The sequence below is a fragment of the Marmota flaviventris genome, chromosome 14, assembly GCF_047511675.1.
Source record: "Marmota flaviventris isolate mMarFla1 chromosome 14, mMarFla1.hap1, whole genome shotgun sequence".
NCBI lineage: Eukaryota > Metazoa > Chordata > Mammalia > Rodentia > Sciuridae > Marmota > Marmota flaviventris.
In genome coordinates, this window is record NC_092511.1 from 39,831,211 (window position 1) to 39,847,001 (window position 15,791).

Consider the following 15,791-nt stretch of genomic DNA (forward strand, 5'->3'; position numbering starts at 1 on the left):
CTATATTCATGAATATGTATTGTTATAGTATTCTGACTTTAATTCTTTAGGATAAATGCCAAGGAGTGGTGTAGCTGAATCATGTGGTGGTTCCATACCAGTTCCTTTGAGGAACTTCAGTATTGATTTCCAGAGTGGTTGGACTAATTTATATTCCCACCAACAGTATAAAAATATTCCTTTTTCTCCATATCATTTCTAGAACTTATTATTATTATTTGTATTCTTAATAAGTGTCATTTTGACTGATGTAGATGAAATTTCACTGTAGTTTTAATTTGCCATTCTGACTGGTATGAGATTATTTCATTGTAGTTTTGATTTGCAGTTCCCTAATTACTAAAGATGTTGAACATTATTTCATATTTTTGTCATTTGTATTTCTTCTTTTGAAAGTGTCTGTTTAATTTATTTGTCCATTTATTAATTGTAGTATTTCTTTCTTTGGTGTTAAGATATTGAGTTGAGTTCTTTATGTATTTTATTTTTTTGATACACTCACGCTATTTTTATTTGTTCTTTTTAGTTATACATGATGGTAGAATGTATTTTGACATATTATACATACTCAGAGTTCTTTATATATTTTTGATATAAATCCTCTGTCAGAAGAGTAGCTAGCAAAGATTTTCTCCCATTCTGTAGGCTCTCTCTTTACATTCTTAATAGTTTTCTTCACTGTGTAGAAGCATTTTATTTTTATACCATCCCATTTATTAACTCTTGGCATTATCTTGAGTTTAGTATCCTACTGAGAAAGTTGTTGTCTGTGCCTATATGCTAGAGTGTTGACCCTACATGTTATTCTAGAAGTGGCAGAGTTTCTATTCTAATTCTTAGGTCTTTGATCTATTTTGAGTTGATTTTTATGTAGGGTATGAGATAAGGGTCTAGTATCATTCTTCTACAATTTGGATAACCAGTTTTACCAATATCAATATATATTTTTGACACTTTTATCAAGAATCAGATGTGTATATTTGTCCCTGGGTCTTCTATTCTGTACCATTGGTCTATGTTTCTATTTTTATGCCATTACCATGCAGTTTTTGTTACTATAGCTCTGTAGTATTATTGGAAGTCAGGTATTGTGATGCCTCCAGAATTGCTTTTTTTTTTTTTTTTAACTTAGAATTGCTTTGGCTACTGTGGGTCTTTTAGTCTTTCAAATGAATTTTAGGACTATGAAGAATTTTAGTTATGTGATGAATGTCATTGGTGTTTTGATGTGGATTTCATAAAATCTGTATCTTGCTTTTGGAAGTCTGGTCATTTTAACAATATTAATTCTGCCTGTTCATGTACTTGGGACAGTCTGTCTTCTTCTCTCTTCTTCAATTTCTTACTTCAATGTTCCATATTTTTATTTGTAGGGGTTTTTAACCTCCATGGTTAGAGTTATCTGTAGATACTTTAACTTTTCTGAGGCTATTGTGAATCAGATTGTTTTTCTGATTTTTTTTCTCAGCAGATTCATCATTGGTATATAAGAACACTATTAATTTTTGTGCGTTGATTTTGTAACTTATTACTTTGACTTTGCAATGTTCTGGTGAGTTTTTTGATCTTCTAAGTATAAGATCATTTTCAAACAGTGATAATTTGACTTTCTCTTTCCTATTTTTATTTCTTCTATTTCTTTCTCTTGCCTAATTGCCCTGGCTAGAAATTCTAACATTATAGTAAATGGGAGTGATGAGAGTGGAAATTGTTGTCTTGTTCCAGATTTTAAAGAAAATGCTTTCAGGTTTTCCCCCATTTACCATTAACATAAAACTACATATATAGCTGCCTAGCCCCAAAACAACTGCAAACACAACTAGTTCATGTAATTTGTGAAACTTTTCAAGAAGAAAGTTTTTCTCTTATTTGAACCTTGCACATCATTAGTTCTGATCAGAGAAGAAAATCAGGGTAATGATAAAATTTTCTCTCTCATCTTGTTTTTTGGAGACACACTTTAAGAATAATTCACTAAAGAATCTACTATGAATCCAAAAGTACTCTTGACATTAGGGACACATAATATAGTCATGTTTCCCATCACTATGGACCTCACAACTTAGCAAGTACACAAGAAGAAGAAGAAGAAGAAGCCTCCTCATATGGGAGAAACCTTCATGAAGAAGTTACTTGGAGAGGAATATTGATAAAAGTTCAAAGGGATTTCACTGGACAGAAAGGAAGAGACAGGAAGACCATCAGGTCTTAGTGAATGGTAAGAACATTTTGTATTTTAATCTTAACACAAATAATTCAGTGTACTAGTTTGTAGAGGACTTGGGAAAAATGGTATAAGATAAAACTGGAAAGGTAGAAGTGATCAGTTAGTAGAAATCTTTAAATGACTTTCACTGGGGGTTTCTAAGCACTGGTATGACACCAATTATCTGATTTCTTTACGTTTATTAGACTTTCTTTATAGCTCAATGATGGTGAGTTGGTTTTAATTGTCATGAATTCCCAGCAGTTTTAACCAGCTTACAGGAGGCTTGTGGAGGCATTAGCAGTACCTAAGGTTAAGTTGTCTTATAAGGCAGATATTGATTTGATTCTTGGCTGGGTGACTTCCGACTCTCAAATAACCAAAAAAAAAAAAAAAAAGAAAGAAAAGAAAAGAAATACGGGGAAGGTAGAAAAGAACAGTGTTTTTTAAAAAGTGATTCTATCAAGATGGGGCTTAAAAGCCTTCTTTTCTTTCCTGTTGGTGAATTATCCACCCATTAGCTGATTCTGCTGGCATAGGGCTTTAAATCTTTCTTTGGAGACTTAAGTGTGTATTCCCCTTTTTCCCACTCCTATGAGATATTGACAACCACTGCTTATTGGTATTTCTGTAAGAAGATGTGTGATAATGGTTGGTTTATTATGTTAGTTTTTCCCTTTCTTTGTTTCAATTAATTCAGAAATCATAAAATACTAGGTTAAAAACAAAAACATGGCTGACTTGGCTCTTAAAGTCACTTCTAGGTTATTACCTCTGTAATAGCCAGGATTATTTCTTTGCCAACAACCAAAAGAGTGTTTGGTTTGTGTTAAGACTGCATGGTTCAGAGGACTTGCTGTCAGTACACTGTAGTGACTATGGACCCAAGCCTGTGCTGCAGAGAGCAGGGACAGCCTGTTGACTATGGGTTGGTGACAGCAACCTCTGTATAGCCACTAGGCACGAAGAGAGTGCTCCACCTAGCAGCATTCAAAGAAAGTGAAGAATGTTAACATTCACTTTATACCCTATCTGTCCTTTCGCTAGTTATCATCAAGGTACCATCCATTAAACTCTAACCTCTTAGCCCCAAACCCACAGTTCTAAACCCAACTTACTACTGCTGAACTGGGGCTCTGCAAATACATTTTTGCTTGGTATCATGCTTCCTTTAGGAGTAACCAATATGGGGTGATAAAGAAAACCTATAAGGGGAAGTGTGAAAGGACTTAGTCTTTTCTGTACCTTTCCTGCCTTCTTGTCCTTCTTGTCATGGTCATCTCAGCAGGACTTCATCCCAGGGGTAACAGTTTTCCCCAGGGTAGCAGGTAAATGCCAACAAATACATATTCCAGTCCCATGGTCCTCTCCTCTAAATGTATGAGATCTATATTATTCCCAGCTCATATTCCCTTTATTCTGTATGGTGGGAGCTATTCCCTAATAACTTGGAGAGTCTGGACATTTGTTTTATTATTTTCCCCACCCGTTCCCAACTTAATAGTTTTGTGCCTGCCTAGTTCATTTTATATTTAACATATAACATCTATATTTAAGTTCTCTCTCTGTATTTTATAGGCGTGGATTCTATCACCTGACTGGACTCTGAGTGATCTATGTTATCAGTGATTTGCATTTAGTAATTATCTCTCAGTATGCAAGCCTATTTGTTTTATATCAAAGATGGGACTTTGACTTTTATCAGAACCTGATTAAGTGGGTTGGGGAAAAATTCCATACAACCCCTTTACCTTGTGAAGAGTTCAAGGTTGGCAGTCAAGGTAGGCTTTAGCCCTGGCCTTCTTCTGGGCAGTTTCCTATTCACTTTGGATTTCTTCCAGCACAGAGAATTCTTTGTTTGACATTCCTACATTTCCTGTGTTACTTCCTGAAATATACAGCTCAGAATAAGACTGCATTAACGTCCTAATATCTCAATTGCATGCTAGATTTATTATTATATTTCAATTTTAGTTCATTAAATTGGATATACTTGTCAACAGTTAATGGATGACACAAAGTATTAGACATGAAAATTATAGCTAAACTGGAAAAATATTAACAAATAATATTAGACAGCTATAGCTTTCCAACAAAACATTAAATGTAAAGAATTATGCATTTGAAATCAGAAGTAAAAATGTGACACCTTGAAATGTGTTCTAAACTTTCTTGCTTAATTTGTATATTAGAGTCTCATACTTTCACTAAAGGTCTGTAGTGCTCTAGGTATTTATTCAAAATTCTGAAAACTTTTAAAAAATGAAAAAGACACGTGCCTAGTGAGACCTATAAAAATGTCTGATATGCCAAATGAGCTCAGAAGAAAGGATCTATATTCTTCTCACTATGGGGGAGTTGAGAGAAGATAAACCAAAGTGGGTGTCTGTAGAATAGATAAGAAAAGAGCATTCGAAAGACACACTGTGTGCAAAGGTGGGGAGATGTGTAAGATTGAGAAAGAGTTATCTGCAGATTATTAAAGAAGAATGATCAATTTGCAGAAATGAAGGTCTGAGTGCAGCAGCAGGAGTTAAGGCCAGAGAGGGAAGCCTGACCGGACCCCGGAGAGCTTGATATAATCCTGTTTAATATTTTATTCTTGGATGATAGCAAACCACTAAATTCTAGGAGATTGTCATAAACAGATTTGCATCATGAGTAGGCACCCCAGTTATATTTTGGGGTGAGAGATATTGATAGATAATGAGACTCATTAAATTAGGAGACTGTCTTTAATAAGCTTTGGAAAATCAACCTTCATCTCATAAACTTTCCTAGTTTCCCTCTCTTCAGTTACTTTTTCTTCTATTTTTCATTTAAAAAGCAAGATGGAGACTTGTGTACTGTAAAGTGCAGGAGCTGAGATCTGTTCATCCTTGCATATCCACTGCTCAACACAAGTAGGTCCTCAATAAATGATAACAGTGAATGAAAGGACCTGAATTAAAGCAGAAACAGAGAAAGAGTGGAGGATGGATGAGGGAGCTGTTTACCAACTGCCAGAAAATGTACTTGGTGTGAGGAAATGGAGGAGACCAGAATAACAGCAGCACTTATTTGTGGGTGAGTTGGGCAGTTGGATAAATGGTCATGCCACACAGAGATTAAAGGAACAGGAAAAGGAGAGGACCAGTGAGGCTTTGAAGCAAGTATCCTCACCTTAAATATTCCAGCCTCATTTCCCCTTAGCGATGCATATAAACCTTAGTCTAATGATGAGGTGCCCACATTGAAAATTAGAGCCTGCCTAGCTCCTGCTTCGCCCCAGACAAGGGGCAAGAGACTGAGACCTTTTCTGAAGTTTTTACCTAAACTAACTTTGCTTCATAAAATGGTGGTGCCTCAATGTTTATTTATCACACTGTCACTGGATTCCTGATAAAATAATATTTTGGCATGCTATTTATCTTCTGTATCTTCTCTTTCATTATTTGGGATATTAGGTATCTCTGCTAAGATCTCAACCAATTCTGGAGCTTTATCAAAATTTCCCTTCTCAATTTCCTCATAAAAATCTTGCTGCCACTTATTATATTTAAGGAGTGATTCTTACCTAGCTTTCACATATCCACTGCAGAGTATATATTGCACCATGAGACTTTACCACTACTGTGAGACATCAAGTATCACCAATTTTAAGGCAAAGAACAAAAGACAGGACAACCTTTATCAGATATGTAAGATTTAAAGATAACACAAATTTGGAGTTTGGGTTTTTAGTTTTATAAGAATTAAACCATTAACTAACTAGAAGTGCCATCAGAATAACAATGTTTCTGAATTGTTGAGAATTACCTGTTAGAGCAAAATTAATAAAAATAATACTTCTCTATTGATTAAACTTAATCTAATTAATTCCAGCCTACTAGAAAAGAAATGCTAAAAGAGTAAAGCAGAGAAACCAGATTTGAATTTTCTGTCTCTTCCCATTCTAACGTCCTTAATATTTTTTACAAATAATTTCAGCATTATTAGTCACTGGCTCAAACTTAACCTACAAAACATAGCAGAAACTAACTCTTGAGTATGGCAGTTTTGCCATCACAAGAATATTCAAAATTTCAAGCACTAGGAAATCCAGGGCAAATGTGACTGACAGTGAGGTGGAATGTAAACACATTCACCAGATTCCCCTGAACCAGGCTGGTAGCTCCAAGCTCAGATCAGGCAAAAAGATACTCTGACTTAAGTCCCATGCTTTAGAGAATCTGCATATTATAAACCTGTGCTGACAAGACTTTATTAAGGACTTGGGGGCATATGTCACTGGAATCTGGCTTAAGGGTACCAGAACCCAAAATATAATCCCAAACATTACTTCTTACAAGTAACACCACTTACTTGTAAAATAAAACCCCAAACCAAAAACAACAACAACAAAAAAGGCAACTGTATCCAAATGTCATGAAGGTTTATAGGTTGCCCTGCTATCTACACTGGAGCATAAAAGTGCTTACCGTAAAGAAAAAATCAAATTAATTAACTTGTCAAATGCCTCTCAGACTGCACAAATGTAATAGGTTCTTGCTTAACAAAGCAGTATTTCCCAGAAGTGCCAAACGTCCTTTATTTTGCTGCTTTTTGGAGCATTCCTATTGGTGGTTCTGCATAATCATGTATCAGAGTGCTGCTATTCCTGACAGTTATAAGGCAGACTGAGAATCAATTTTCAACGTTAAATTTTAGTACTTTTCAGTTTTTATGTATGTTGGTTTCAGATAAGGAGAAACCTAATAGTGATTCTTTTCATTGTCAATTAAATGGACATTGAACACTAAAATTTTAAATCTTAACATTTGTGTTTAAAAAGTCAATAGGACAGACGTAGACAAAAGGGAATCCTTTCATACTGTTGACAAGAATTTAAATTAGCACAGTAATACATGAAAAGAGTATGAAAATTCATAGAACTACCATATGAACAGCAACCCCATTTCTGAGTATATTTATATCTGAAGAAAACAAAATCAGTATGTCAGAGATATCTGTACTCCCAGGTCTATTGTTGCATATTCACAATAGCCCAGTTATGGTATCAACCCAGTGTCCATCGATGGATGACTGCAGAAGAAAAACATGGCGTGTACACACAATGGAATGCAGTATATCCTTGAATGAGAAGAAAATTCTGCCATTTGAAATGATATGGATAAATCTGAAAAACAATATGCCAATTGAACTAAGCCAGGCACAGACGTACATGTACTGTATGATCTCACTTACATATGTAATCTAAATAAGTCAAATGCAGAGAGGAGGAGTTAGAATGACAATATCCAGGATCTAGGGGCTAAACAGAATGGGGAAATATTGGTTAAAGGGTAGGTTTGGCTAGAAAGAATGCATACATTCTGGCAGGCTACTATATAGCATTGTGACTATATTTAATGTCTTATATAATTGAAAATACTGATAAATTAGATATTAAGTATTTTCATCACAGTAAACCAAGTGGGGTAATATATATGAATATATTACTTTCCTTGATTTAATTATTTCACTATATATATATATGTGTGTGTGTGTGTGTGTGTGTGTGTGCGTATCACACACCATAAATAAGTTAATAAAGCCTAATTACTCTTTTAAATATTAAATAAAAATCTTATCCTTTTTGATATAATTTTATTTAAATTGTTTATATTAACCAATTATAAATTTGTATAGTTTTTGACAAAATTTTTTAGTAGCATAGAAGAAAACTTATAAGAAAAATAAGTTTAACTTTTCAAACTTCTGTTCTTCCTTTACTATACATTCTTGATGAAAGGAATTTGCTTGTCATATACTTTGAGTAAATATTAATCTTATACTTTATTAGTCTTATTAGAACAGAAATTATGTGAAAATCTTGATTATTTCCACAAAGGTAAGTCATTTTTTGCTGAAAGGAAAGCAAGAAAAATAAATTTAATAAAATAAATATGTACTGATTTATATTTTAATTTGTACTCATCCAAATATTGCTACTAAAAACAAAGCATATATATGTCCAATAATAATTAAGTTCAGCTGCTATTAATATTTTAGTATTTTAATGCCTAATTTCAGATATCAAAATAAGCATAACTTTATGGTTTTAACAAAAATCTTGCCATTATGAAACCATTTTTATTAGAGTCACTAACACAATTTTACTCAACAGGTTGAGTTATGAACATTTGGACTGATGATCTGTGGCCTCTGTTTGCCCTGCTGCTCTGACTCTGAGTATACTCAGGGTGGGCTCACACACTGTGAGATTGTCTGATGGGGTTCTGTTGCACTTCTTTTCCAACCAGAGGAACAGGAGACTCTGTGAAAAAGCCACAGAATTTTAGAATTGGAAGAGACTTCAGAGGTCAAACCCTTTACTTCAACAAATAGAGATCATTGAGATTGAAAAAAAAATAATAAAATAAAATCTAGTGGCTTGTTTGAGACCAGAACTGATTCTTGGAACAGAAGCAAAAACTTCTCTCCAATGCATCAGCTATAAATAAAAATAATTTCTGAAGACCTGCATAGGAAATATTTCCTTACAGGCTGTGTAATTCCCTGAATAACACTAATTTGACTATGAAAGCTACATTCAAGTAGGCATGGAAGAGAAGAGAAAGGAGGAGGGAGAGAGGGAGGGATGGCAGGGTAAGGGACTGGAGGGTAGAGGTGAAGAGGGGGAAGAGATAACCAGTAGCTAGTAATACAGTATTTTCTTTTTTGGAAAGATATCATGATCTTGTTTCTGCAGGAGGAAAAACAAAAACAAAACAAAACAAAAAAACCTCTCAGGGACCCTAGTGACACTGAGTTTATGTTCAGAGAGAACCTTATTTTAATAGAAGCTTAGATGCTTTGTCTTCATTTCTATCTGCATGTTACAGATTTAATTTTTTAATACAACATAGAATTAAATGTGCAGTTTCTGAAGCAAATTGAGATCTTGTAGTTCGAAGCAAAATATTATTTAGCATCAACTAACCTGGAATTGTCCTTTAGAATATGAGAAATGATGTACTTTTCATTTTCTAAATATTTACTTGTACCTTTGGTGTTTAGGGAAACACTGTAAGAAACTATGCGGTCCATCTGTCTCACTTCTCCTGTCAAAATGACATGGATTCCTTTCCTTGAGTCATGAAAGAGTGAATATAAAGAAACTGAGAGAAAAGAGAAGCAGCAGAGATCTGAATTTCAGCCTTGCATGCACACATTAGGGTCCCAGTTTCCTGCCTGCTCTGATTAGTAAAGGTTCGTGAAAGAGCCTGTCAAAAAAACCCTGTCCTTCCTGTTGAATGATGCTACAAATTCCTTCTACAATCAATGAAATCAAGCCACAAATGCAAATGAACTAAGAGAATCATGTTATGTACTTGCTTAAAAATAATTGTGGTCTCTTACTTGCTATAAGGCAGATTTTCAACTCATCAGATTATCTATCCAGCGTCTTATATTTCTGGTCCAAAGTCTTATCCTTTCTTGTGTGTGCTCCAGCCATTTGATCCAGGAATTCTAACTCCATGTGATAGGCCTAGTCATCACTACCCCAAGTGAAACTTTTCCCTTCCATACTTTACTGTTTGATTATTCCAAAAGACCCTCCCCTCTGTGGAACAGATAAAATCCTTTAAGCTTCAGTTCCTAATTGTGTCTTTGTTTTCCTGTAGTTCTCCGTCAATCTCCAGACTACAAATTCTTTCCTGGTCTGCAACTCCCTGGCACTTTATACAATTCTCTCTTGCAGCATTTATGTTGAATTTTAACTGTTTATGGATTTCCCTTCCCTGCTAGACTGTGAGTTCCTAAGGGATAGACAAGGACACTACTTTATTCATTTTTATGTGCCCAGCAACTAGTAGAGCCCCTGACACATGTAGACTCAATAAATGTTTGTAAAATTGAATCGACTCTTCTAGGGGGCATATTGGCTTAAAATCATACCAAGGTAGACATTGCTAATATAAGTCTTTCCTGAGGGCAGAATGTTATTTTTTATATAAATATATTTTAGGGGAGAGTGTAGAAAATGCTTGAGGGCACTAAAGGTAGGAAAATATATAAGATATTTTATGACATTTCCTCTCAATAGAAATTTCCAGTTTTAGAGTCTAATTATACATTACAGAGAAAAACATCTTTTTTTTTTTTTACATTTTATTGTTGATGTAGCTCATGGCCAGCAGAGGGAGAATATATAATACAAAATACAAGCAGGAGGTTTGGCTCTCTCCACTGTAAATGATGTAATTTTTTTCTTTTTTTAATTTTAGGTCAGAATATGTATGACTTGATCCAAGATTATGTAGTTATCCAAATCATCTATATCAACCCCCCAAATTTTGAAATAGTACCCTTATTTTTATTTAGGTTGAAAGAACTCAGCAGTGTATTTTACTTGAGAGTCAGCAAGCTCTCATCTGAAATTAATGGAAAATTATGCCTTTCAGAGAGAGCTGCAATTTCCAGATGCTCATTCCTTCTCTCATTGCACACTAATGAAATGAACTGGAATATGTAGACACTAGATATTTGGTTGCATGGGTTTGAGGGCTGTTAGCCAAAATCTGATGATGCACAATAGAATTGCTTTTCTCCTGCATAACACAATGTGCTTGTAAGATTGAAGTGGGTGGATGTGTGGGTGGGTGGGGTGTGGTTGTCCATGTTGCATTAAGTAATGGGATGTCTGTGTGTGTGTGTGTGTGTGTGTATGCTTCCTCAATCTGCTACATTAATACTGTGTTTGCCTAATGAAAGCATAAAATATAAATGCATAATGTACAAAATGCATATTAACCAAACAGGTAAAATGAAGATGATTACTCACAGCAAAACTTGATTCTTTCCTGTACAATATAATTCACAGCTCTCATTACTGCAAGTCAAATAAAATTAGATCTTTGGAACAACAGGATACATAAAGTTTTCGAAGCCATTGCAAAACGTCTACTGCTTAAATGAGATAACTTGTAATAAAAACAAACACACCTGAGAAACCGTTAGCAGCAGTTACAGATCGTTTGTGATGAATGTAATGTACTGTCCTCCAGTTCTTGAACCACACCCATCCTTTCATGCCTTTAGCTCCACATCACTTCAAATTCAAACCTTGCCCTCCTGGAGCCCCTTCTCCACACTGTATCCACTTATTTTTCATTATTTTAAATGTTGAGATCATTGTAGATTTTGCCCAATTATAAGAAATAATATAAAGAGACCCCTGTACCCTTTCCTCAGGTTCTCCCTGTGGTAATGTCTCACAAAGCTGTAGAATAACATCACAAGATGCACATTGACATTGACAGAGTTAAGGTACAGAACATTTTTTATCATCACAAGATGCCTTAATTTTACCTGTTATAGACACACCCACCTCCTTTCCCTTCCCACATATCTAATCCAAACTTCATTTCTATAATATGGTCATTTCAAGAATATTATATAAATTAAGTAATATACTATGTAATCTCAAATTTCTTTTGTCTCAGCATCATTCTCTGAAGATTCACTTAGGTTGTTGGATATTATCAATTAGTATAGTAATAATATTCAGTGGTATGGATATACCACAATTTGGGGGGTTGGGGTGGCAGTAATAGGGATTGAACTCAGGGGCACTCAACCACTGAGCCACATCTCCAGCCATATATATGTGTGTGTGTGTGTGTGTGTGTATATATATATATATATATATATATATATTTTTTTTTTTTTTTTTTTTTTTTAATTTAGAGTCAGGGTCTCACTGAGTTGCTTAGCACTTTGCTTTTTCTGTGGCTGGCTTTGAATTTGCGATCCTCCTGCCTCGGCCTCCCAAACCACTGGGATTATAGGTGTACACCTGTGCACCTGTATGTGGCTCTGGATGTGCCACAATTTGTTTAACTGTTCACATATTGGAAGGAATCTGGGTTATTTCCAGTTATTGGCTATTACAAACAAAGCTTCCATAAAAATTTATGTACAGGTTTTTGTGAACCTAAGTTTTTTATTTCTTTGAATAAATGCCCAGAAGTACAAATGCTATGTCAAATTGTAGACAAATAGTTTAGTTTTAAAGAAAATGCCAAACATTTCCAGAATGATTATACCATTTTACATTCCTATAGCAATGTCTGAGTGATTCCATTTTTCTGCATCCTTACCAGAATTTAATGTTGTATTATCCTTATTTTAGCCATTTTGATATGTGTAATGCTATCTTGTGGTTTTCACCTGCATTTCCCTAATGGGTGGTAGTATTCACATATCTATTTATGTAATTATTTTCCATTTGAATTTTATCTCCAACTTAAATAGTTTTTCATTTGTTTTGTCTATTTTTTAATAGGCTGTTCTTTTACTATTGAATTTTAAAAGTTCTTCATATAACTGAGCATGGTGGCACATGACTATAACCCCAGATACTCAGGTGACGGAGGCAGGAAGATCACAAGTTCAAGGCTGGCCTGGGAAGCTTATTGAGACCCTTCTGAGGATAAAAATCTTAAAAAGGTTTAGGGGGATGTAAATTAGTCATAGAGCACCCTGGGGCTTAATCCCCAGTACCACACATATAAAAAAAGGTATCATTACATAATCTAGATAGTATTCATTTGTTGGATATGAAGATTGAAAGTATTTTCTTCCACTCTACTTATATTTTTATTTTTTTAGTAGGGTCTTTTACCAAATAATTGCTAAAAAAAATTAATATTATCTAATTTATCTATCATTCCTTATACAGGGTGTGTTTATCCTGTGAACTCCTTAAGAACTCTGCCTATCCTCAGAGCCCAAAGATTATCTCCTATGGTTTTTTTTTTTTTCGTAATAATTTTGTAGTTTCAAGTTTTTTGTTTAAGTCCATGATCTATTGAACTCATTTTTGAGACTTATTTTGAGTTTCATTTTTCAAACTATAGATGTTCAATTCCTCTAGCATCATTTTTTTTAAAAGAATATCTTTCCTCTTTTGAATTACATGTATATTTTTGTTAATTTAAAAAAAAAACAGTTGATGCTGGGTGTGGTGATGCATTCCTATAATACCAATGACTCAGGTGGCTGAGGTAGGAGCCTCAAAAGTTCAGGGCCAGACTGAGCAACTTAGTGATATCCAGTCTCAAAAAGTAAAATGGATTGGGGATGTAGCTCTGAGGTGGAGTGCTTGCCTAGCAGGCATGCATGAGGCCCAGGTTCAATACCCAATATTTCAGAACAACCAACCAAAACAGTTGATCACACAGTGGATCTATTTCTGTGTTACCAATTCTGTTGCGCTGATTTATGCTTAACCCTTGGCCAATATCACACAGTGTTGATTACTATCTCACATATTAAGTTTGGCATTTTCTTATAAATAACAGACATCAAGAATAGTAGAAGGATCATATGGAGTGAAATGAAGAAACAAAATTGGGCTTAGGAAAGTACAAGACTAGAAAAACTTAAGAACACAGGATATAAATGGTAGTCTAACTATTTGAGCTTCTTCTTTTCTTTCTTTCTTTCACTCTTTTAAAAATTTTTTTTGTAGATTCCTCCAATGAAAAATATCAAATTAGACTTAATCACCTACAATGACAGAGGGTTCAGGGATAGACAGTCTGTGTACAGAGTCCACAGGGCTGCCCTTCCTTCACCCAGATCCCAGGCTTTGTCAACCTTTTATATAGAAATAGGATCTCTACTATTGGGCTCTATAATACAGAATTGTTGCCTTTTGGCCCCTAAAATAAGTCCAAGATAATCACCATTCCGCAGCTACCCTGGCTGTCCAGTGTCTTTAACTTTTAGTACATTCTTCCAGCCCCCTCTTCCCTGTTTCCTTATCTCATCATCCTTTGTTTAAGAATCTGCTGCTGTTGTTGACACTGTTTTTTGTACCAGGGATTGAAACTAGGGCACTTAACCACTGAGTCACATCCCCAGCCCTTTATGTTTTATTTTGAGACAGGGTCTTGCTAAGTTGCTCAGGCTGGCTTTGAACATGTGATCCTCCTTCCTTAGTGTTTCAGTCAGTTTTTTTTTTTTTTTTTTTTTTGATCCCGCAACTAAAAGACATGACAAAAACTATTAGAGAAGGAATAGTTTATTTGGGGCCCCATAGTTTCAGAGTCATAGATGGCTGACTCCATTCCTTTGGGCTTGAGGTGATGCAGAACATCCTACTGCAAGAGTGTGGTGGAGGAAAGCAGCTGGGAACGTGGCACTTGGAAAGGAGAGAGCTTGGAAAGGAAAAATATAAATCCCAAAGGCAAGACCCTAGGGACCCAGGTCTTTAAGCCACACTCTACCTACCTACAATTACCACTCAGCTAATTCCTATCAGGGGATTAATTCACTGACTGGGTTAAGGCTTTCATAACCCATTTCCTCTCTAAACCTTCTTGTATTATCTCACACATAAACTTCTGGGGTACACCTCACATCTAAACCATAACACTCAGCTTCCCAAGTCACTGGGACTATAGGCATGTACCATTATGCCCACTGGATGAGAATCTTAATAAATATTATTTTTTTCATCCACTATTTTAAACATACACATATCCTTTCCTGTTTGGATCATGTGTATAAACAGCTTTATGCTCACAACCTGGGATTGACTAACCCACCCAACTCTTTTTCATCCCTTTGGTTTTCTTTGTGCATTATAATTATATAAAATTATAGTGGAATTAATTGTGACACATTTGTATAGGCACCAAACATAATTTGGTTGATCTTGTCCCCCAGTTTCTCTCCTTTCCCTCTCCTCCTCCCTCCTCCTCCTAATTCTCTTCCTTTACTATACTGGTCTCCTTTCTATTTTTGTAAGATCCTTTTTTTTTCCTCTTTTGTCTTTGGCTTCCACGTATGAGAGAAAACATACAACCCTTGTCTGTGTCTGATTTACTTCACTTGGAATGATGTGCTTCAGTTCCATTCGTTTTCCCAAAAATGACTGAATTTCATTTTGCTGTATGTAATCCACCCACTTTTTAACTCATTCAGGAAAACGAAGAAATTCATAAGTAAACATTTCAGTTGGAATTCAAAGGTAAACATAAGTTTTAATATAAAATAATTTTAGATCCCCAATTACCAAAAAAGTAAAAAAAAAAAAAAAAAAAGAAAAAAAAGAAAAAGCTTTGGATGAATGATGGAAATTAGATTTCACTGAACAAGGATTGGAAATTATTCCCAAAGTAATTGTCTCATTTACCTGGGACTAAGACAAAAATAAAAATATTAATACCCTTAGTTATGTACATCTCACACATCTTTATACATTTTTTTTTCACATCTCATCACCTCTTGCTACATTTTTTTCCTTTAAAAAGTTCATTTATTCAGTTTATTCTGAAAGGCAAGACCCTAGGGACCCAACTCCTTCAGTCACACTCTACCTACCTACAATTACCTATCAGCTATTCCTATCAGGAGATTAATTGACTGATTGGCTTAAGGCTTTCATAACCCATTTCCTCTCTAAACCTTCTTTTATTATCTCACACATGAATTTCATATTTTGTATCACTCCCATCAATTTTATATCACTCCCATCAATGAGAATCCAATACTTTCTCATAATACCTAACCAAACTGCAAATGTTCAATGACGTATGACAAATTTATC